At 38.3% G+C, this 22,121-nt stretch overlaps 1 pseudogene; it reads left to right on the top strand.

Annotated features, from left to right (window-relative positions):
• The first annotated feature begins 10,341 nt into the window (after positions 1 to 10,341).
• LOC128115326 (60S ribosomal protein L23-like) lies at positions 10,342 to 11,083 on the top strand (annotated as a pseudogene).
• The last annotated feature ends 11,038 nt before the right edge of the window (positions 11,084 to 22,121 follow it).

Raw genomic sequence — 22,121 nt, 5'->3', positions numbered from 1 at the left:
AGAGGTCTTTTCATGTCTTGGTTAAATGCATTCCTAGGGGAGTACCCTTCCTTGCCCCAGACCCCATCCCTGGGCACCAGCCACTCCAGGGAAGACCTGCCCAACTTGGCCCCAGGTTCTGGCCACCCGGCAGGTTCCCTGCTAGCCCCACCGGGAAGGATCCCCTTCTCCAAGACCCCTGGCAGACCCTGCAGTCTCCACGCCCTGCCCCCACTCCCATCCCCCTGAGCCCCAAGCCTCTTCCTGAGACTTAGAGGCTGGCCCCCAGCTCCCATCTTGCTCCGGACTTCCCTTTTGGAAAACTGGTGAGTGCTCTTCCTTGCCCCAGACCCCATCCCTGGGCACCAGCCACTCCAGGGAAGACCTGCCCAACTCGGCCCCAGGTTCTGGCCACCGGGCAGGTTCCCTGCTAGCCCCACCGGGAAGGATCCCCTTCTCCAAGACCCCTGGCAGACCCTGCAGTCTCCACGCCCTGCCCCCACGCCCATCCGCCTGAGCCCCAAGCCTCTTCCTGAGACTTAGAGGCCGGCCCCCAGCTCCCATCTTGCTCCGGACTTCCCTTTTGGAAAACTGGTGAGTACCCTTCCTTGCCCCAGACCCCATCCCTGGGCACCAGCCACTCCAGGGAAGACCTACCCAACTTGGCCCCAGGTTCTGGCCACCCGGCAGGTTCCCTGCTAGCCCCACCGGGAAGGATCCCCTTCTCCAAGACCCCTGGCAGGCCCTGCAGTCTCCACGCCCTGCCCCCACGCCCATCCGCCTGAGGCCCAAGCCTCTTCCTGAGACTTAGAGGCCGGCCCCCAGCTCCCATCTTGCTCCGGACTTCCCTTTTGGAACACCAGTCTGGCTGAACCAAGTGTGCGGATAAGGCCAGTAACGAAGCACAAGGAGATGGGCAGACGTCAAGGCAGAAACATATACAACAAAATGAATAGCAATACAGCATCACCAGGCCCTAGCCCTCCTCCAACACCTAGACCTGAACATCAGAAATTGGAAGAAGCAGAAGAAAACAGCCTTATGAATGACATCATGAAGAAGCTAGAGGCTTGTGTAGAGGAAAAGACAAAAAAATGTGAAGAACGCTGTAAACAACTAGAGGAAAGGGCAAACAAATTAGAAGAAATCAATAAAGTCCTGGAAGAAAACAATAAAATACTGAGAGAAAATCAAGAAAAATCAATGAAACAAATGAAGGAAACAGTCCAAGACCTGAAAAGCGAAATAGAAAAAATGAAGAAGACACAAACAGAGGGAATGCTGGAAATAGAAAATCTGAGAAAACGATTGGGAACTTCAGATGCAAGTATAATCAACAGAATGCAAGAGATGGAAGAGAGGATCTCTAGCGTTGAAGATACAGTAGAAGAAATACATTCATCAGTCAAAGAAAACACTAAAGCCAACAAAGTCATGAACCAAAATGTCCAAGAAATTTGGGACACCATGAAAAGACCAAACCTAAGAATAATAGGGGTCGAAGAAGGAGAAGAATACCAACTCAAGGGCACAGAAAATATATTCAACAAGATCATAGAAGAAAACTTTCCCAACTTAAAGAAGGAAATGCCTATGAAGATACAAGAAGCTTATAGAACACCAAACAGACTAGACCCCCAAAAAAAGTCCCCTCGCCACATAATAGTTAAACAACTAAACGTACAGAATAAAGAAAGAATACTAAGAGCAGCAAAGGAAAAAGGCCAAGTGACATATAAAGGCAAACCCATCAGAATAACACCCGATTTCTCAATGGAGACTTTGAAAGCCAGAAGAACCTGGACAGATGTAATGCAGACACTAAGAGACCATGGATGTCAGCCTAGACTAATATACCCAGCAAAACTTTCAATCACCATAGATGGAGTGAACAAGACATTCCATGACAAAGCCAGATTTAAACAATACTTATCCACAAACCCAGCCCTACAGAAAGCACTAGAAGGAAAATTCCAACCTAAGGAAGTCAGATACACCCTCGAAAACACAGGCAACAGATAAAGCCACAGCAGTAAACCCCAACGTATAGAAGTACCCACACATCACCACCAAAAAATAACAGGAATGAACAATCACTGGTCATTAATTTCCCTCAATATCAATGGACTTAATTCACCTATAAAAAGACATAGGCTTACAGAATGGATACGAAAGCAGGACCCATCTTTCTGCTGCATACAAGAAACACATCTCAAATTCGAAGATAGACACTACCTAAAAATAAAAGGCTGGGAAAAGACTTTCCAATCAAACGGTCTTAAGAAACAAGCGGGTGTAGCCATCCTGATATCCAGCAAAATAGACTTCAAACTAAAATCAATCAAAAGAGATCAAGAAGGGCATTACATACTCATCACAGGAAAGATCCACCAAGATGAAGTCTCAATTCTGAATATTTATGCCCCAAACACAAGGGCACCCACATATGTAAAAGAAACATTACTAAAGCTTAAATCACATATAAAACCCCACACACTAATAGTGGGAGACCTCAACACCCCACTTTCACCACTGGACAGATCTCCCAAATTGAAACTTAACAGAGAAATAAAGGACTTAACTGATGTCATGACTCAAATGGACTTAATCGATATCTACAGAACATTCCATCCTAACAAAAAAGAATATACCTTCTTCTCAGCACCCCATGGAACCTTCTCTAAAATTGACCACATACTTGGCCACAAAACAAATCTAAACAGATACAAAAGAATTGGAATAACCTCCTGTGTTCTATCAGACCACCATGGTCTAAAGTTGGATTTCAACAACAACAAAAACTACAGAAAACCTGCAATCTCATGGAAACTGAATAATACCCAACTGAATCACCAATGGGTTAAGGAAGAAATAAAGAAAGAAATTAAAGACTTCCTAGAGATCAATGAAAATGAAGACACCACATATCCAAATTTATGGGACACTATGAAAGCAGTACTAAGAGGGAAATTCATAGCACTAAATGCCCACATAAATAAGTTGGAGAAATCTCACACTAGAGACTTAACAGCATACCTGAAAGCTCTAGAACAAGAAGAAGCACAGTCTCCCAGGAAAAATAGACGCCAGGAAATTATCAAAGTGAGAGCTGAAATCAATAAAATAGAAACAAAGAGAACAATAAAAAAAATTAATGAAACAAAGAGTTGGTTCTTTGAGAAAATCAACAAGATAGACAAGCCCTTATCCAAACTAACCAAAAGACAGAGAGAGAGCATCCAAATCAACAAAATCAGAAATGAAAAGGGGGACATAACAACAGACATTGAGGAAATCCAGAGAATCATCAGGTCATACTTCAAAAACCTCTATTCGACAAAACTGGAAAACCTAAAAGAAATGGATAACTTTCTGGATAGGTACCACATACCTAAGTTAAATCAAGACCAGATAAACTATTTAAATAGTCCAATAACCCCTAACGAAATAGAAACAGTCATTAAAAGTCTCCCAACCAAAAAAAGCCCAGGACCAGATGGTTTCAGCGCAGAATTCTACCAGATCTTCAAAGAAGAGTTAATACCAATACTCTCTAAATTGTTCCACACAATAGAAACAGAAGGAACATTACCAAACTCCTTCTACGAGGCTACAATTACCCTAATTCCTAAACCAAACAAGGATACAACAAAGAAAGAGAACTACAGACCGATCTCCCTCATGAACATTGATGCAAAAATACTCAATAAAATACTGGCAAACAGACTCCAAGAACACATCAAAACAATTATCCACCATGATCAAGTAGGATTCATTCCAGGGATGCAAGGGTGGTTCAACATACGAAAGTCCGTCAATATAATACACCATATAAACAAACTCAAAGAAAAAAACCATATGATCATCTCACTGGATGCAGAAAAGGCATTTGACAAAATCCAACACCCCTTCATGATAAAGGTATTAGAGCGATCAGGAATACAGGGAACATACCTAAACATAATAAAGGCAATTTACAGTAAGCCAACAGCCAACATCAAATTAAATGGAGAGAAACTCAAAGCAATTCCACTAAAATCAGGAACGAGGCAAGGCTGTCCACTCTCCCCATACTTATTCAATATAGTACTTGAAGTTCTAGCCAGAGCAATAAGACAACATAAGGAGATTAAGGGGATACAAATTGGAAAGGAAGAAGTCAAGCTTTCCCTATTTGCAGATGACATGATAGTATACTTGAGCGACCCCAAAGATTCCACCAAGGAACTGATACAGCTTATAAACACCTTCAGCAACATAGCAGGATACAAGATCAACTCAAAAAAATCAGTAGCCCTCCTATATACAATGGACAAAGAAGTGGAGAAGGAAATCAGAGATACATCTCCCTTTACTATAGCCACAAATGGCATAAAATACCTTGGGGTAACACTAACCAAGCAAGTGAAGGACCTATATGACAAGAACTTTAAGTCCCTGAAAAAAGAAATTGAAGAAGATGTCAGAAAATGGAAAGATCTCCCATGCTCATGGATAGGCAGGACTAACATAGTAAAAATGGCAATCTTACCAAAAGCAATCTACAGATTCAATGCAATCCCCATCAAAATACCAACACAATTCTTCACAGACCTGGAAAGAATAATACTCAAATTCATATGGAAAAACAAAAAACCCAGGATAGCCAAAGGAATCCTGTACAATAACACAACTTCTGGAGGCATCACGATCCCTGACTTCAAGCTCTACTATAGAGCTACAGTAATAAAAACAGCTTGGTACTGGCATAGAAACCGACATGTGGACCAATGGAATCGAATTGAAGACCCTGACATTAATCCGCACACCTATGAACATATAATTTTTGACAAAGAAGCCAAAAGTGCACAATGGAAAAAAGAAAGCATCTTCAACAAATGGTGCTGGCAAAACTGGATATCAACATGTAGAAGGCTGCAAATAGATCCATATCTATCACCGTGCACAAAACTTAAGTCCAAGTGGATCAAGGACCTCAACATAAATCCAGCTACTCTGAACCTGCTAGAAGAGAAAGTAGGAAGTAGTCTTGAACGCATTGGCATTGGAGACTACTTCCTAAATAGAACACCAGTAGCACAGACTCTGAGAGAAACAATCAATCAATGGGACCTTTTGAAACTGAGCAGCTTTTGTAGAGCAAAGGATACGGTCAACAAGGCAAAGCGACAGCCTACAGAATGGGAAAAGATCTTCACCAACCCCACATCTGACAGAGGACTGATATCCAGAATATATAAGGAACTCAAGAAATTAGACATCAAAATGCCCAACAGTCCAATTAAGAAATGGGCTATAGAACTAAACAGAGAATTCTCAACAGAGGAAACTCAAATGGCCGAAAGACATTTAAGGAATTGCTCAACATCCCTAATCATCAGGGAAATGCAAATCAAAACAACTCTGAGATACCACCTTACGCCTGTCAGAATGGCTAAGATCAAAAACACTGAAGACACCTTATGCTGGAGAGGATGTGGAGCTAGGGGAACTCTCCTCCACTGCTGGTGGGAATGCAAGCTTGTACAACCACTTTGGAAATCAATATGGCGCTTTCTTAGAAAATTGGGAATCAATCTCCCCCAAGATCCAGCTATACCACTCTTGGGCATATACCCAAGAAATGCTCAACCACACCATAAGAGCACTTGTTCAGCTATGTTCATATCAGCATTGTTTGTAATAGCCAGAACATGGAAACAACCCAGATGCCCTTCAACTGAAGAATGGATAAACAAAATGTGGTACATATACACAATGGAATACTACTCAGCAGAAAAAAACAATGGCATCATGAGGTTTGCAGACAAATGGATGGATCTAGAAAAAATCATCCTGAGTGAGGTAACCCAGACTCAGAAAGACAAACATGGTATGTACTCACTCATAGCAGGATACTAGACATGAAACAAGGATGAATTGTCTGCTACTCACATCACCAGGGAGGCTACCCGGAAAACAGGACCCCAAGAAAGACACAGGGATCGCCCAATGACAGAGAAATGGAATGAGATCTACATGAACAGCCTGGACATGAGTGGTGGTAATGAAAGGCGAGGGTCGAGGGAAAGAGAGCTTGGGGGAGCGGGAGATCCCAGCTGGATCAACAACAGAGAGGGAGAACAAGGAATAGGAGACCATGGTAAATGAAGACCACATGAGAACAGGAAGAAGCAAAGTGCTAGAGAGGCCCACAGAAATCCACAAAGATACCCACACAACAGACTGCCGGCAATGGTCGAGAGACAGCCCGAACTGACCAACTCTGGTGATGGGATGGCCAAACACCCTAATTGTTGTGCTAGAAACCTCATCCAACTACTGAGGGATCTGGATGCAGAGATCCATGACTAGGCCCTGGGTGGATCTCTGGGAGTCCAATTAACGAGAATGAGGAGGGTTTATATGAGCGAGAATTGTTGAGACCAAGGTTGGATAAAGCACAGGGACAAATAGCCAAATGAATGGAAACACATGAACTATGAACCAATGGCTGAGGGGTCCACACTGGATCAGGCCCTCTGAATGGGTGAGACAGTTGATTGGCTTGATCTGTTTGGGAGGCATCCAGGCAGTGGGACCAGATCTTGTGCTCATTGCATGAGTTGGCTGTTTGAAACCTGGGGCCTATGCAGGATTGTTTGGCTCGGCCTGGGAGGAGGGGACTAGACCTACCTGGACTGAGTCTACCAGGTTGACCTCAATCTGTGGGGAAGGCTTTGCCCTGGAGGAGATGGGAATGGGGGGGGGCGTTGGGGGGAAGGTGAGGGGGACGGGACGGGGGAGAACAAGGGAATCCGTGACCGATATGTAGAACTGAATTGTATTGCAAAATAAATTAAAAAAAAAAAACAAAAAAAAAATGCATTCCTAGGTATCTTTATAACTTCTGTGAATGGTGTTTTGTCATGATTTCTTTCCCAGTAATTCCATTATTGATATATGAAATGCTGATATATGTTCTTCTTGCATCTTGCATCTTAATTTATTTATCAGTTCTAATAATTTTGGTAGAGATTTGTTTTCTTTCAATGAAGTCATATAATCTGAAATCTGAAAGAAATACAGATGCACTAAAGAAAATTCAACTGAAATAAAACTGGAAATGGAAAACTTAGGATGTCAGGGAAAAAACCTCAGAGGTAAGTCTCACGAAAAAATGAAAGTCACAGAAGAAAGAATTTCCAGTCTTAAGGACAAAGTAGAAGAAAAAGATAGCCTAGTCAAATAAAATGAAAAAATCTAGCACAAAACATCTGTGAAAACTGAGGCTCTATGAAAAGACCAAACCTACAAATGATAGATGTAAAAGAAGGAGGAAAACCCAGGTCAAAGGCACAGAAAGTAATTTTAACAAAATCAGAAAAAAATATCTCCAATCTAAACAAAGAGATGCCTATAAACTTACAAGAATCACACAGAACACCAGATAGACAGGACCAAAAATGAAATCCCCCATAACACATAATAATCAGAACATTAAATGTATGGGAAAAAACAGTATATTAAGACTTTAAGGGAAAACATAGACTTACATATAAAGACAGGCCTATTAGAATAACACATGACTTCTCAATGGAGACTCTGAAATGCAGAGGAGCCCTTGCAATGGATATTCTACAAGCTTTGAGAGACTACAGGTGCCAACCCAGACTACTATACCATGGATAAATATCAATTTCAATAAATAAAGAAAAACATTCATGATAAAACCAGATTTAAGCAATTTGTATTCACCAATCTAGTTCTACGACAAGCACTAGAAAAAGCAAAAATAAAAAAATTCAGTCTGCAGAAATTAACTACACACAAGAAGACACAAGGAATAAATTATTCCAGAAGAGTAAATAAAAGAGGGGGAAAATCCACACCTCAACAACAAAATAATAGGAGTCAATAAACACTACTCATTGATAACTCTTTAACATTAAAGATCTCAATTTTCCAATAGACCGTGACTAATATATTGATTAGAAAACAGCATGCATCTCTCTGCTGAATCTAAGAAATACACTTCATCAATGAGGACAGGCATCTCCTCAGGGGAAAAATATAGAAAAATTTATTTCAAGCAAATGGAACAAAGAAGCAAGCTGGTATAACTATTTTAATATCTTATGAAATAGACTTCAAATCAAAACTCATCATTAGAGATAGTGAAGTATATTACATATTTACTGAAGGAAAAATTCATCAAGAGGATTTTAAAATTCTAAATATTTATGCACCAAACACAAAAGCACTCAAGTTCATAAAAGAAGCACTACTATAGCTAAAAGTACATATAAACCATCACTTAATGATAGTTGATGACTTCAAAACTCAACGCACACAAATAGTCAGATCTTCAAAAATGAAGCAGAGAAATGCTAGAGTTAAATAATGATATAAAACAAATAGCCGTAGCAAACGTTTACAGAACATTCCACCCAAACACAACAGAATACACTGACTTCTCAGCACCTCCTTTTCTTTAAAGTTGACAACACAAAGAAAGTCTCAGCAGATAGAAGAAAACTGAATAATACCCTGCATTTTTTATGACCACTAAAGATTAAAGCTGGACATCAATAACAACAGAAATAGCAGGAGTGGATAACAGTCTTATTACCCATCAACTAATGAATAGATAATGAAAATGTAGTATATTCATACAATGGAATGTTATCAGCTGTTAAGAAAAATTATGAAATTTGCACATAATTTTATGGAAATAGAAAAAAAATTATTCCCAAGTGAGGTAACACAGATCCATAAAGACAAATATTTTATGCATTCTTTTCTACATGAATTTTAGCTTTTAAGCTTTAGGTATATGTACTGCAATCCAAATAACTACAGCAGTTAGGTAGCTAGTAAGGTTCTAGGAGGGAGAAGAGGATCCTCCCAGGAATAGAAGTAGAATATAGTGTTATGGTGAAATAAAGATGAAACTAGAATAGCAAGATTAAGTGGGAAGGAAGATGGGAGATAGGGGTATAGCAACAAATATGGAAAGGAACAATTAACATTATTAGGATGAAAGACCTTATAAAAAGCCATCTGGAGATATACTACTGTAAAAACTTCTGTATGTATATGTATTTGTGTATTTGAAAGGAATTTAAATGAAATAACTGTATAAAGGGGGAGACAGTGCCTCAAATAGACATCTTATGCCACCAAGTAAGACCTCCAGTTCTAGGAATAAGTTATTTCTTATTAAATCATTGGACACAGGATTCCAATGAAACACCCACCTACCGACCACCAAACATCGCAGGCTGTTGCCAAGGCTATTGGATTCTCTCTACAACCTAAGGGTATGATCATATTGCTTACTTATGTCACTGAACCTTGAGAATTCAAGCTTTTGATCAACTAGAAACTTCACCCCCTACTGAATAGAATTCACTGGGCTGTAAGGTATTCTGCATACTCTGTTCCCTACAGTAGTGACCTGCCTACAAGATATACTTGTAAAATAGAGACACAAATTTTATGGTGGTAACCAACTACTTTTTATTTGTTTTAAGGCTCACTCCATGAGATGGAACTCATACCTTAAACTAATAATTATGGCCAAGAACCTGAGTCTAGACAGGTCATAGTACTAGGGGAAGGCCTACTAAAATTTTCTGCTAAAAGAACATAGCATTAAAATGATTTCTAATGATATATTGCTATACCCATAGTTCAATGCCTCACTCAACTGTCAACAGAGAAGCTATTTGCAGTAGATGGAAATTAACAAAAAGACTCACAAACGGACAATGTTCAGAGAGTGAGAGACATTGGAGCACTCAGTCCTAAAGGGGATATCTTTATCAAACTCCTTCCTTCAAGGCTCAGTGTTCTACAAGGAAGAAAGAGTGCAAAGTTTTTAAGAGATAAAAGAAATGGATGACTTCAAAGCAAAAGTTTCTCCCAGACACTCTAGGACTTATGCATGTTTGAACTCAAACAGACTGTGGTTACAAGCACAAGACTCTCATGGATTCAATCCAAATTATCCTAGCACTAAGAAAGAAAAGACAGGAGGACCCACCTCTGAGAAGCTATTTGAAATTGATACCTGCTGGCAGAGGGAGAATCAATTTTCTCCAATGAAGTGTCCCTGGTTTTATAAACATTCCATGACAGGTTCCATGCCCAGGAGTAGTAGGCCACAACAAAACAACTCCAGGATTTTGTATGTGTGTATGTATGACATATATATAGTGTCTGAGCTTTTGGTTTAGTTTGAATTCAATTTTCTTTCAATTTTTATTGTTTTGAGTTTCATTTTTGTATTTTTAAAGAGAGGAGAGAGAATGTAAAGTTGGGTGTGTTAACATCTGAGAGGAATTGCGAGAGATGAAAAGTCATTACTGGGCATTCAAGATGTCAAAGCGAAGATGTGGTGGGTCCTCCAGAGCGAAATACTGGATTTCCCTGGGTCTTCCAGTAGGAGCTGTGATCAACTGTACTGACAATACAGGAGCCAAAAATTTGTATATCATCTCTGTTAAGGGAATCAAGGGACTTCCTGCTGCAGGTGTGAGCAACATGGTGATGGCTACAGTTAAGAAAGGCAAACCAGAACTAAGAAAAAAGGTCCATCTAGCAGTGGTAATTCAACAATGAAAGTCGTATCAAAGACTTCTCTCCAGGTCCCACCAAGCCCCGCAGTCCCACAACCCACATATAAAATAATCACTCAGACGCTTATATTACTTATAGACTGTATGGCCGTGGCAGGCTTCTTGCTAACTGTTCTTACATCTTAAATTAACCCATTTCTATAAATCTATACCTTGCCATGTGGCTTGTGGCTTACTGGCATCTTTACATGTTGCTTGTCCTGCCTGTGGCTGGTAGTGTCTCCCCCTCCTTCTTCCTGTTCCCTCAATTCTCCTCTCTGTTAGTCCTGCCTATACTTCCTGCCTGGCCACTGGCCAATCAGTGTTTATTTATACAGAGTGATATCCATAGCACTGGGGTGTTTCTTTATTTTGAAGACAATGCAGGAGTCATAGTAAACAATAAAGGCGAGATAAAAGGTTCTGCTATCACAGGTCCAGTTGCAAAGCAATGTGCAGACTTGTGGACCAGTATTATATCCAATGCAAGCAGGATTGCATGATTCTTCAGTGTATTTGTAAAATATATTCATTAAAAAGTCTTTGCTCCAAAAAAAATCATCAAAATATACTGGATGATAAAAACATTTAAGGGAAAAAATAAAACATTTATACCATACAAAAATCTCAGCATAAAAGGGATAAGCATCAGAAAATCTCAACCCTAGCTGAAGAGTTGTTGGCAATTGATGGCTGTTGGGAAAGAAATTTAGTTTTCTTCAGGAATGCATCCCATAAGAAGCTACCTATGTACACATTGACCACATTAAATGGAGATTGTAGATTTCAAAAAAAAGACAAATTAAAAAAAAGAAAAAAACATGAAATTGTGAAGTCATAGTGATGGTAAAAACAGGGAGGAATTAGAGGAGAGAAAATTAAGGGGTGTAGTGTGCACAACACATTATGTTCACTTATGAAATTCTTTTTCTTGGGGGGAGGGGTTCGAGACAGGGTTTCTCTTTGTAGCTTTGCGCCTTTTCTGGAACTCACTTGGTAGCCCAGGCTGGCCTCGAACTCATAGAGATCCACCTGGCTCTGCCTCCTGACTGCTGGGATTAAAGGCGTGCGCCACCACCGCCCGGCCACTTATGAAATTCTTAATCAATAAAAAGTATTTTAAGTCAACTTAGTCTCTACAAATTTGCTTTAACTAGGCATTATCCATTCATCTTTATTTCAATTTGTTTTGGAGTTGCTACTATTCTATGCTGTATACAATCAAATAACATGTTAATAATACTGATATTGCCTAGTTTTTTTGAATTTATAGTTAGTTTTGTTAGTTAGTAACTCACTATCAATGCCTAAATAAGTGCTCATTACTTTGTGAAATTCTGCTACACACAAATATTTCACACAATACAAATCATTCATTCATCTACTCTGCATAAATATTTTAGCAAATGATTAAGACAATGGCTTTGTCTTAGGTGATTCTGGAACTGAAGTAGGATCAGCCTCTTCACTGCCTCCACAACCAAGGAGATAATAATTGTAGCCACCAGAGTGACTAGTTTGGAAAATAAGGTCTTGGTCTTCCACCTCTCCCATCCCAGGTCATTCATACTATTACTAGTCTATAACTTATCCCTTCCTTTGAGGTGAACTCTGCAAAATTTGTCACACTATCAACTGACAACTGTATTTCTGGGTCTTCTCTTATTATTTCTTGATTTGTTTTTCCAACAACGTCCTCAGTGCCAATCTTTACTATGTCATTAGAACCTAGCTCTTGGGTTGACAGCTCATAATATTAAATTTTCCTAGAATGCAGAACATCCAGCAGGATATGTATTACAACAAAATACATCAAATTCCAGTTCACCACTCACATTTGTATCTGAGGTTTCTCATTCCTCAAGTGATATCTGCTCGTCTTTATGGGTAGAGGCATTGAAAACACACATGTACTAAATAGCCTCTGTGACTGAAAATGAAAACAACAACAAAAGGATTCAACACTATGAAGAATGTGACCTTGATCATCAGAAACAGCTCCCAGTTCATGCACAACTCTGGTGTTATCATGTGATGGGGACACATAACGGGTTTCTTCAGTAGGGGAGTCTAAAGATGAAATGGTATACCTTATAAAGAATTTTGCCACTGTCAGAGCAATGTAGGAGCTTCCCATCCAGCTGCTTATAGATGCCCAGGTGTTTCCTGGGGAGGCAGTGTGGCAATGATGCAATGTGCCTGAAGATCAGCTCACTTACCATGCAGGAGTAGCAGCTGTTCAGCAGCTTGCACTGTGAGGCAGAGCTCTGTAATTCCAGGCAGGAATACTGCCACCAGCATCCCTTAGACTTCCATCATCCATGAAGCAGCAAGTAGTTAGGTTAGGGATGTTACCTTTCTCAGTTTTGTTTAAAGTTTAGCTTTATCCACAAATTTAGGAAATTTTATTAGAGTTTTATAATTCCTCTATTAGTATTCCAGTAGGTATTCCAGTAGGTGGGAGGAATATCAATTACATCTTCTTGAATCTTCATTTTTTTTCCAATTGGAATTATAGTGATCTAATTTTCAGTAACTTTCACATCTGTCAATTAATTTAATGTCTCTAAATAGTTTCTTTGTCATCCCCTTTCTCATATGTTTTGAATTTTAATAATCTAATTTATTTTGGATTTTTAATTTCATCTTTAAATTTATATCAATTTATGTTTTTAATATCTATGCTCTAGACTTTGTGGTACTCGTATGCAGATGAGGTAGCCATTTTGGTTGCTAGAATGTAAACTCAGAGATGCCTTAGAATTCTGTTGTCATAGTAACTTTCACGTCTCAATAAGGCCTAGCTTAGGCTGGTCTGATAAATTATCCTTTTCTGGTTATATGTTATTTAGACTTCTATAGTTTTTTTTTTAATTAGAAAGTAACATTTACATGACTTAAAAGTTCCAGGACGTTGTGATTTTGAGGTAATTTTTCATTTCTTCTAAAATAATTTCCTTCTTTTTCTCTGCTGTAATTACAATGATCTTTTGTCAGTTCTCCTTTCTGTACTTTTCATTCTATCATTGCTCTTTGAAACCATTCTTCCTTATTTTGTTAATCTTGGGGCAATTAAGACATAGTTATGAAAACAAATTCTCTTCAGTTTGTGTTAAACTTTACTATCCTAGTCATGACCCATCATAGAACTAGATTATGAATAACTTGGTTTGCTTTTTCATTGTGAAATGAGAAATTCCCTCAAAATTTAAGTTTGTTCTGCTTACCTCCCTGGGAACAGAGCATCAGTGATGTCTGAGACTACTCTGCTAAGTCCATTTCCTTATTGTTCCTCTTTGGGGATCTGTATTTACTTTGTCATTGGCATATTTATTTTACACATGTATTATGATATGAAAAAAGTATATACTGAGTTGCATCTAGTTGCAATGATTTTTTTTTAATTTAGGTTTTTTTAAATAAAAATCTCATTTAGCTGTCACTACTTTGAAAGTATCAACTTTATCTTGATAATCAGTTTATCTTTTATGTTCTGTTGTCTCTATTCTCCTTTCTATTTTGATTTTTAAAAATTCATATTCTTGGGTAATTCTTCTCTATCTTGAAGGCTAGTCCATTGCTTGTACTGTAAGTATGTTGAATGGTCAGCAGCCATTGACACTGTAAATTCAAGTCCCCTGTCATACTGGAATATTAGTATTTAAGACAAATCAGAAGTATGTCTAATCATTCCAGGTTTACATTTTCCTTATTATTCTATTTGAATGGAAAATATAAACCTGGAATTTATACTTGAATTTTATTCTAGTTTGATTCTCTGTTGCTGCTGTAAACACCAGGACAAAACGTTTCTTGGACTTCAAAAGGGTTTATGTCAGTTTGCACTTTCAGGTAATAGTCACAGGCTCACATTCAGCTACTTTCGTTTTTTGCTTTTTTAAAAAGGCTTTGAGTATTTGATACAGTATATTTCAATCATATTTAATCTCTGAATCATTCATGCTAGATACACCCTCCATCCATATCCACACAAAGTTGTGTCCTCTCTTTAAAGTACTTCAATACCAATTTTTGCTGCCCAAATATTTCTTGATATGTGTGTGGTCTTTTCCTGGAGATTAGTCAACTTACACTCTTAATGAAAACTTTCTCCCTCTTCCAGCAGCTAATAATTGCCAATAGATAAGGATAGAGGTGGGATTGCTTGCTCAACTCCCCTCTCAATGCTGACATTTTGTCTGGCTTGAGCTTATTCAGGCTTTGTGCATGCTGTCACAAATCCTGTGAGTTCACATGTGAAGTTACCCTGCTGTATCCAGAAGATAATGTTTCTGCATATTCATCCATCACCTTGGATCTCATATTCTTTACCCCTTTCTTCCACAATAATTCCAGGGCTGTTAGAGGATGTGGTGTAATAAATATATATTCCATTTAGGGCTGAGAATTCTGTATTCTCTTTTTTTGCTGTATATTAGTCAGTATGAGTCTTTGTATTAATCAGCATCTACTGCAAATAGAAGATCTTTAGATGAGACCTAAGACATTCATTGATCTGTGGGTACAACAAGAAGTCATTAATATGTGGCTTAATACTATCTACTTTTAATCAAATAGTAGTAATCCTTTTCCCCTATGTCCTATAAGCTTTTTAGTTTCTTGGCACAAAATGGGTTTCATCTTTTGAGGTAGAATTTTAATGACGTAAAAATGTGGTTGGTTACTCCAGTGATTCTCATGCCACTGTTAACCAGTGAACATATTTTGTCAGGACAGTTATTATTGTAGCTTGCAAGATTCACAGCAAAGTATGATCAAAGACTAATTTCTCCTCCTGTACCTTGCCTAGCACTTTCCAGCACTATGGATATTAGGCAATAGGGATGAATTTTACCAGCCAATGCCATCTTAATTTCTCCATGTTCTATGACTCTCTTGTGTGGCTCTTAGTACCAATTCTGAAGGGTAACCAAGAGCAATGGCAATAGTCTGTTATGTTGGAGGAAACATAGGAATTCACTGACCAACAACCCCAAAGTGGTGACCAGTTCCTTGTGCTGTGTTTTCCATTTGATAGCATAATGTATCTAGGAGAGTCATTGTCTTCTCATTGTAGGGTAACTCCATTTAAAGTCATATCTATATCTCTATATGTATCTATCTATCTATCTATCTATCTATCTATCTATCTATCTATCTATCTATCTACACACAGTTTAGGGAGCTTCTAAAATAGTAAGTTTCCATTAGGCCTTTTTCTCAATTTCTAGCAGTGAAACATAAGTATAAGGTATAGTGTAGTAATATATTGTAGGAAAAACTTAGAAGTGTAAGATCATGTAGAAAAAAATCTATTCAAGATAAGTAAGGCAACTAGACAGAAAAACTCTTCAATTTTCTAACTTTGGGGGCTATGAACACAAACTGGGGAAAAAAAATCTTTCTTCGAGCTTTACGGGTAGTAAAAAAGCTCTTTGAGCTTATGGGGGAAAAAAGTTTCCTATGGAAGCTTTTGGCCTAGGAACTGCTGAAATACTAAATCCAAGCAGCAAGAGAAAGTGATTTCTCCCTGAGGCAAAAGTGGGGGTGTAAGAAGCCAAAAAGTTTAAAGTTCAGAAGTTTTGGGAAAAGTTGGTCTTTCTCCCCCTTGGAAAAAAAAATCTTAAACTAAAAAGCTTTTCTTAAAAAACTTGGGAAGAAAAAAAATCTCTCTAAAAAGCCTTAATCTTTCTCTCTCAAACTAAAAGCTCTTAAAAAACTTAAAAACTTAAACCTTTCAGAACTGTCTCTCTCAGAAGGACAAAAATTAGAATCACCTGAAGATATTAGTATGGGGACCACCTGTGATTAGCTCTACGGGAAAACAACAAACCTCTTAAGACAGCAAAACCTAAGTTCTGCCTTTAAAGCTTTAAAAATTCTCCCTGCAATGCAGGAGGCAGGGACAAGTTCCTAAAAGCCTCTCTTCTAAGCTCTGTCTCTTAAAGCTAGTAAAAGACAGTGGGTCAGAAGCTGAGGGAAATGCTTGGGAGAGTGTGGGTGAAAAGCCATAAAGAGTCAGCCCAATAGGGCAGGAAACTGTTTACCTGGGAAAAGCAAAAAAGCCAAGCTTTTCAGCTACAGCTGAGCTTGAGGCATCAAGGGTTTTGTTTCTGAGTGAACGTCTATGAAAGGGTGCTCCTAATCGTCCTAAGGCAAAGATCTCCTGAAGCAATGCAAACTCAGCTAAGCATTGTATCCTGCTTCTAACCAACAACTGAGAAGCAACTAGCCAGCAACTCCGAGTTGGAGTACATTTGGGTATACCAGGGTTCCTGCAGTTGTAAACAACTTCTGGAGCACAGCGCTGAGGCAGGAAGGTGCAGGACCCAGGGGAAAACTAACTGCTAATGAACAAAGCTAAAGCCAGTGGGACCAGCACATTTGTCCCCTTTTCTGCAAGTCCTGAGTGTATAGGTGAGACTATGCAGTGTCCACAGGTGTAAAAAGAAATCTGAGAAAAGCTTTCCTGTCAGAGAAAAGACCTTTCCGGGAAAGCAATAAAGATGAACTGCATCTGCCAAGTCAGGAACACTGTCTGGGGAGGAGTCCAGCCAGGGCAGAAGGGAGAACTAACAAGGAGTAAAGTTCTTTTCTATTAGAAAGCATCTTTATGAGAAAAGCTTTGTTTCAACTGACTTCTGGTGAGATGAGGGAGTGTAGCCCTAAGGGGTGATTGCCTCTGGCATAAGCCATCCTTGAATACCAGGACAAGCAAATGCAACCCACTGGGGGACTGGGTCAGGTGAATGCCTGATAAGGGAAAAACACTTGTCCTAAAATGCGAGCTTAGGGGGAACAAAAACCTCCTTTGTTAAAAATGCAGAAGCTTGGTTTTTAGTCTGTATGCAAACCATACAGACCCTGAAAATAGAGACAGGTTAAAGCCCCTACCTTCAGAAGCAGAAAAGCTGCCACTGTGGCATTGGGAAAACTGTTTCTGGGGCAGAGGGGTTAAACTGAAACCAAACTGGGAATTGTCAGGGAGAAAGACTCTCTAAAGAAACGGAGAAGGGACAGATTCCACCCCAGAAAATGCATGACCTGAGAAAAGCTGCTAGAGTTTGAGGCAGAGTCGAGGGGCAGAGGGGAGAAGGGTGGGGAAAGCCCCTATCTCCTAAAGCAGCTAGCAGAGGAGCAGAGCCGCAGCCTGAGATCTGAAGCTCTGCATCTGGTGGGGAGGAAAAAGCAAAGCAAAATGACATAAAGATCTATCAGTGGGAGAAAATCTCTCTGAAGGAGCTATCAAAAAGCTCTGTTGTAAATGCTTTTGTTTTTTAAGGACTGGCTAAGGCAAACACAAGCCCCCGAGGAAAGTTGCTATCAGGAATGCCAGTCTCAATGTGTGGTAATGAGGCAGGTGCAGTTCTGACCCTGGGCCAGTGTCAAATGAAGGAGAGACACTTGTTAAAACCAACTGAGGAGAGAAAAGAAATCTGCCAATGTCCCATAATTGAAAACTTAAAACGCTTGGTTCAAATCTCTTGTTGCAAAAGCAAAAACTTCATAAGCAAGTGTAGCAGGAATCTTAAAGGTACTTATTAATAAAAACAAACCTGAGGCAAGTTATTGGGGTGAATGCTGGAAGATCAGAGAAGCAGAACAAGCCACAGCTACCTCACCTTGCCAATTCCTCAGTTGATCCTGTTTCCTCAGACTGGATGCCTCTGAGTCCTCATCCAGAATGAATCTCAGCTGAACTGCTGCTCCAAAGCCTGAAACCTTAACCAGCCAAATGCTTCTAGCTCCTGGTCTTCACGCCTTCTATATCTTTCTGTTTTTGCCATAGCTCCCTGGGATTAAAGGCTCACTTCTTGGGATTAAAGGCGTGTGTCACCATGCCTGGCTGTTTCCAATGTGGCCTTGAACTCACAGAGATCCAGAGGGATTTCTAGCCTTAGTGGCTGTTCTATCTCTGACCCCAGATAAGTTTATTAGGGTGCACAATATTTTGGGGAACACAATACCACCACAAGCAAGTCTGGTAAAAGTAGAAGTTGACTCCCAGACCCCCCCAAAAATATGGGAAATGGAGTCCATAAGCTAGCTTGTAACAGGGAACTGATATTGAGAAATGCATTCTGGGACAGGTAGTTTTTCTGCTAAAGGTGGCGAACTTGCCCAGAAAGACTTTTGTCAGCTAGAAAATACGTTCATGGTAAACTTAAAATACAGCTTTTAAAAGAATAAGAAGGAGGAAAATCATCTATAGTTTGTTGAATGTCAGTTCCAATGAAAAATTGAAAGGATTTGGAACTTGGAGATTCAGCAGTTTTGGGCACCTTTGCGGAAAATACCTTACTTTCCCTAATAGCTGTGTAAAATATTTTGCTAGGAGCTTTATAGTAGTTCAATGGGAATTTCACTCTCACCCTGAAGTGATGAATTTGGGTAAAGAAACAGCCTCTAATTAGAAACCGTTTGTCAAAAGCCATTTTAAAATCCTTAACAAGGGAAAGCAGTCCATATACTGAACATTGTTTTAGAAGAAACATATGGGGAATTTAAAAAGTTCTTTGCCTTGAACAGACAGCCTACAATGAGTGATTCCTTTGCAAATCTAATAAGAGTACAAGGAAACAGGCATTCAAAAAGAAATGACTGCTTTTTAGATGGGAAAAACTTCAGAAAATATATCTGTCTTATAAAGTGGAATTGCTTCACCTGAAATTTCCATATAAGAAATCAATGCTAAATATCACAGCTGATAATAATAACATCAGGAGTTAAAGCTAATGAAGTGAAACACTAAATCCTGAAAATGCTTTTTCTCAGAGTAAGCTAATGAAGGATATATTTCATGAAAGAACATCAGTGTTCTTAACTCCTTTGAATAGTAGCAGTTTTGGTGAAAATATTGGGCTAATAAAAATCTATCAGAAACATCGCCATTGTTAAAGAACTCAAGGCAAATACAGCTTAAAAAAATTAACAAGGGGGGAAATTGAATCAGAGTTTGAGTATGAAAAGCAGCTAAATCAATTTTCCTGATATTAAGGTTCCATCTTCAGTCTGGGGACAGTAAGAGTATAAAGAGGCTTCCAGACTGCTGAGGAGTTTCAGACAATTGTAACTAAGTTTCACCAATGTTTTCAGATCTGCTGAAAGCTTCAGGCTGGGAACCTGACTCCAATTTAGACAACTGTCTTCTCCTGTTGGGAAACTGACTGAGTTGCCAGCTAAGCAATTCAGAAACAGAATATTCCTTACAAGACTTTTCTTCTCTTCTCTTTTCTTTCTTTTGGGTTTGCTGTAAACTGAGATAGATCTTAGTAGAGTTGTTATAAAAGATCTGAAACGCATAAAGTACTGTTTAGCAACAGAACTTACTAAATCCCAGAGTTAAGAAAGCCATTAAAGAAAGACACTTGTCTCAAAAGAGCTCTCAGAAATATCAAAGCTGTCTGTAAGCTTTGAACTTTAGAAATGATTTGCATACTTCCTGTCTACTTAAGAGAATCTTTCTATTAGAGATAGTGATAATATTTAAGAGTAAGAAGTAGAAAATTATTCTGTCTCATTAGAAAATATTAAATCTCTTATAAGTGTTAAGAAATCTTTAGGTGTTTGCCAAGTTAGATATATGCTAAGAAATAAAGATCTAATTTAAAATAAGAAGCAAGAATATAAGCTTGCAACAAGTATAAGTAAAAGATGCTAGTTGTAAATCTAAGGTAGTCTTAAGACATGTAGTAATAAGCTTGTAAGAAGTAAAGCTGCTAGTTGTAAAAGATGACTATAAGTAAATAAATATATTTGAAAAAATATATTTGCTAAAGTAGTTTTATAGTTTCCTTAAGGAGTATAAATAGCTAGATGTTAATATGTTATATGTGAGTTTGTAAAAAGGTATAAATGTTGAATGTGAGTCTAAATGCTTTGCAAGATATGTTATATGTGAGTTTGTAAAGAATAAATGTTAAGTATTAGTCTATTCTTAATGTATATGGTGAAAGAACCTGAGACACAGAAGATAATGTCATAGTAGACTGCAAAGCAGGCAGTGTGAGCTGTTTTCAAAAGCTCCAGAAACCACTAAGAAACTAAGAATGGCAGATGCCAGAACCAGCATAAGGTCTCCACAGCTGAGATCCATGGAAAATCAACACAACACAGAAGAACCTGAGCTAACAGCAAAAACGGTGCAGTTTAAAATGTTACTATAACTAAAACTGTCTCCAGCTTAAGAATGAAAGTTGCAGAGACACTTGTTGGAACTAAAATTGGTAACTGCAAAAAGTTTTGCTTATAAAATGCTTCTTCATATTTGGAAGTGAAAGTCTGACACCAGAATTTACTTCTTTTTGAACTTTTTGAACTTAAAAAAATGTGATAAAACTACAAAAAGATTTTTGTTATGGATTTCTTCATATTTTCAAGGCTCATACCAGAACTTATTATTTGAATTTTGGGACTTAAGAAATGACATGAACAATAGTGATTTTTTTGCAATGGGACAACTTTGAATTTACTTACATCATCCTAGTGATGACCTAGGAACAGTTTTCTGGAATTATTTGTGTTAAAAATGGAACTGTTTAAATGAAATTTATTGTTTCTACCTAGAGTCAAGATGCAGTTTTGTGTATTCATATATGCTTTATTAATTGGTGATTCATGAATTGTTTTATGGAACTGTTTATGTAAATATGGAGTTACTTATGGAACTGGTTTTGTGTTACAAATGGTACTTTTTAAATGGAAAAGTTTGAGTTTTCTAACTAGGCTTGAGATTTTTTTAAAAAACCTTATAAAGAAAAGAGAGAGTTAATATTCCTTAGTCTATTTAATTAAAAAAATATTTTCTTGTTGTTTGAGTGGATTAATGTCATTTTTTGTTAGTAAGAACTGCAAATGGGATATACTGAGACTACTTTTAAAGTGTAAAGACTTTTATTAAGAAATTGCTTTTGGGTGTTTTGCTAAAAGTTTTCAAAGTGTTAATGGTTAGATTGAGCATATTGCTTTTCAATATGGGATTGTAGGAATTGTCTAAGTTTGGGTTCTTCTAACTAGGTTTGAGATTGTTTAAAAATTATAAAGAAAAGGAGGAGTTACAAGTGAATTAAGGTTGAATGTATGTTTGTAGAAATTATGTTTAACCTATTGATATTAATGCACCCTGGTTTGTGGAGTTAAGGAAATATGTAAGTTTGATGTGTATACATCAGGAGTATTTCCTATGTTCTGTTAGCAAGAAAATTCAAATGATTCTATTAAGAGTTAAAGTTGTAAGACTGAGAAAATTGTTAACTATATATAGCACTATTTATGTTAATTCAAATGGTTCTGTTAAGAGTTTGCTTTGAGTTATAAGATTGAGAGTATTGTAACTATGTATAGCAATATTTATGTTAACCTGTTACTGGTAATGATGACATACGGGATTCTTTTTTTTTTTTTTTTTTTTTGGTTTTTCGAGACAGGGTTTCTCTGTGTAGCTTTGCGCCTGTCCTGGAACTCACTTAGTAGCCCAGGCTGGCCTCGAACTCACAGAGATTCGCCTGGCTCTGCCTCCCGAGTGCTGGGATTAAAGGCGTG

Source organism: Peromyscus californicus, unplaced genomic scaffold (genome assembly GCF_007827085.1).
Source record: "Peromyscus californicus insignis strain IS unplaced genomic scaffold, ASM782708v3 Scaffold_10__1_contigs__length_136768540, whole genome shotgun sequence".
NCBI classification, from domain to species: Eukaryota; Metazoa; Chordata; class Mammalia; order Rodentia; family Cricetidae; genus Peromyscus; species Peromyscus californicus.
The sequence above is the reverse complement of the archived record's forward strand: the minus strand, read 5'-3'. Positions and strand labels throughout refer to the sequence as shown.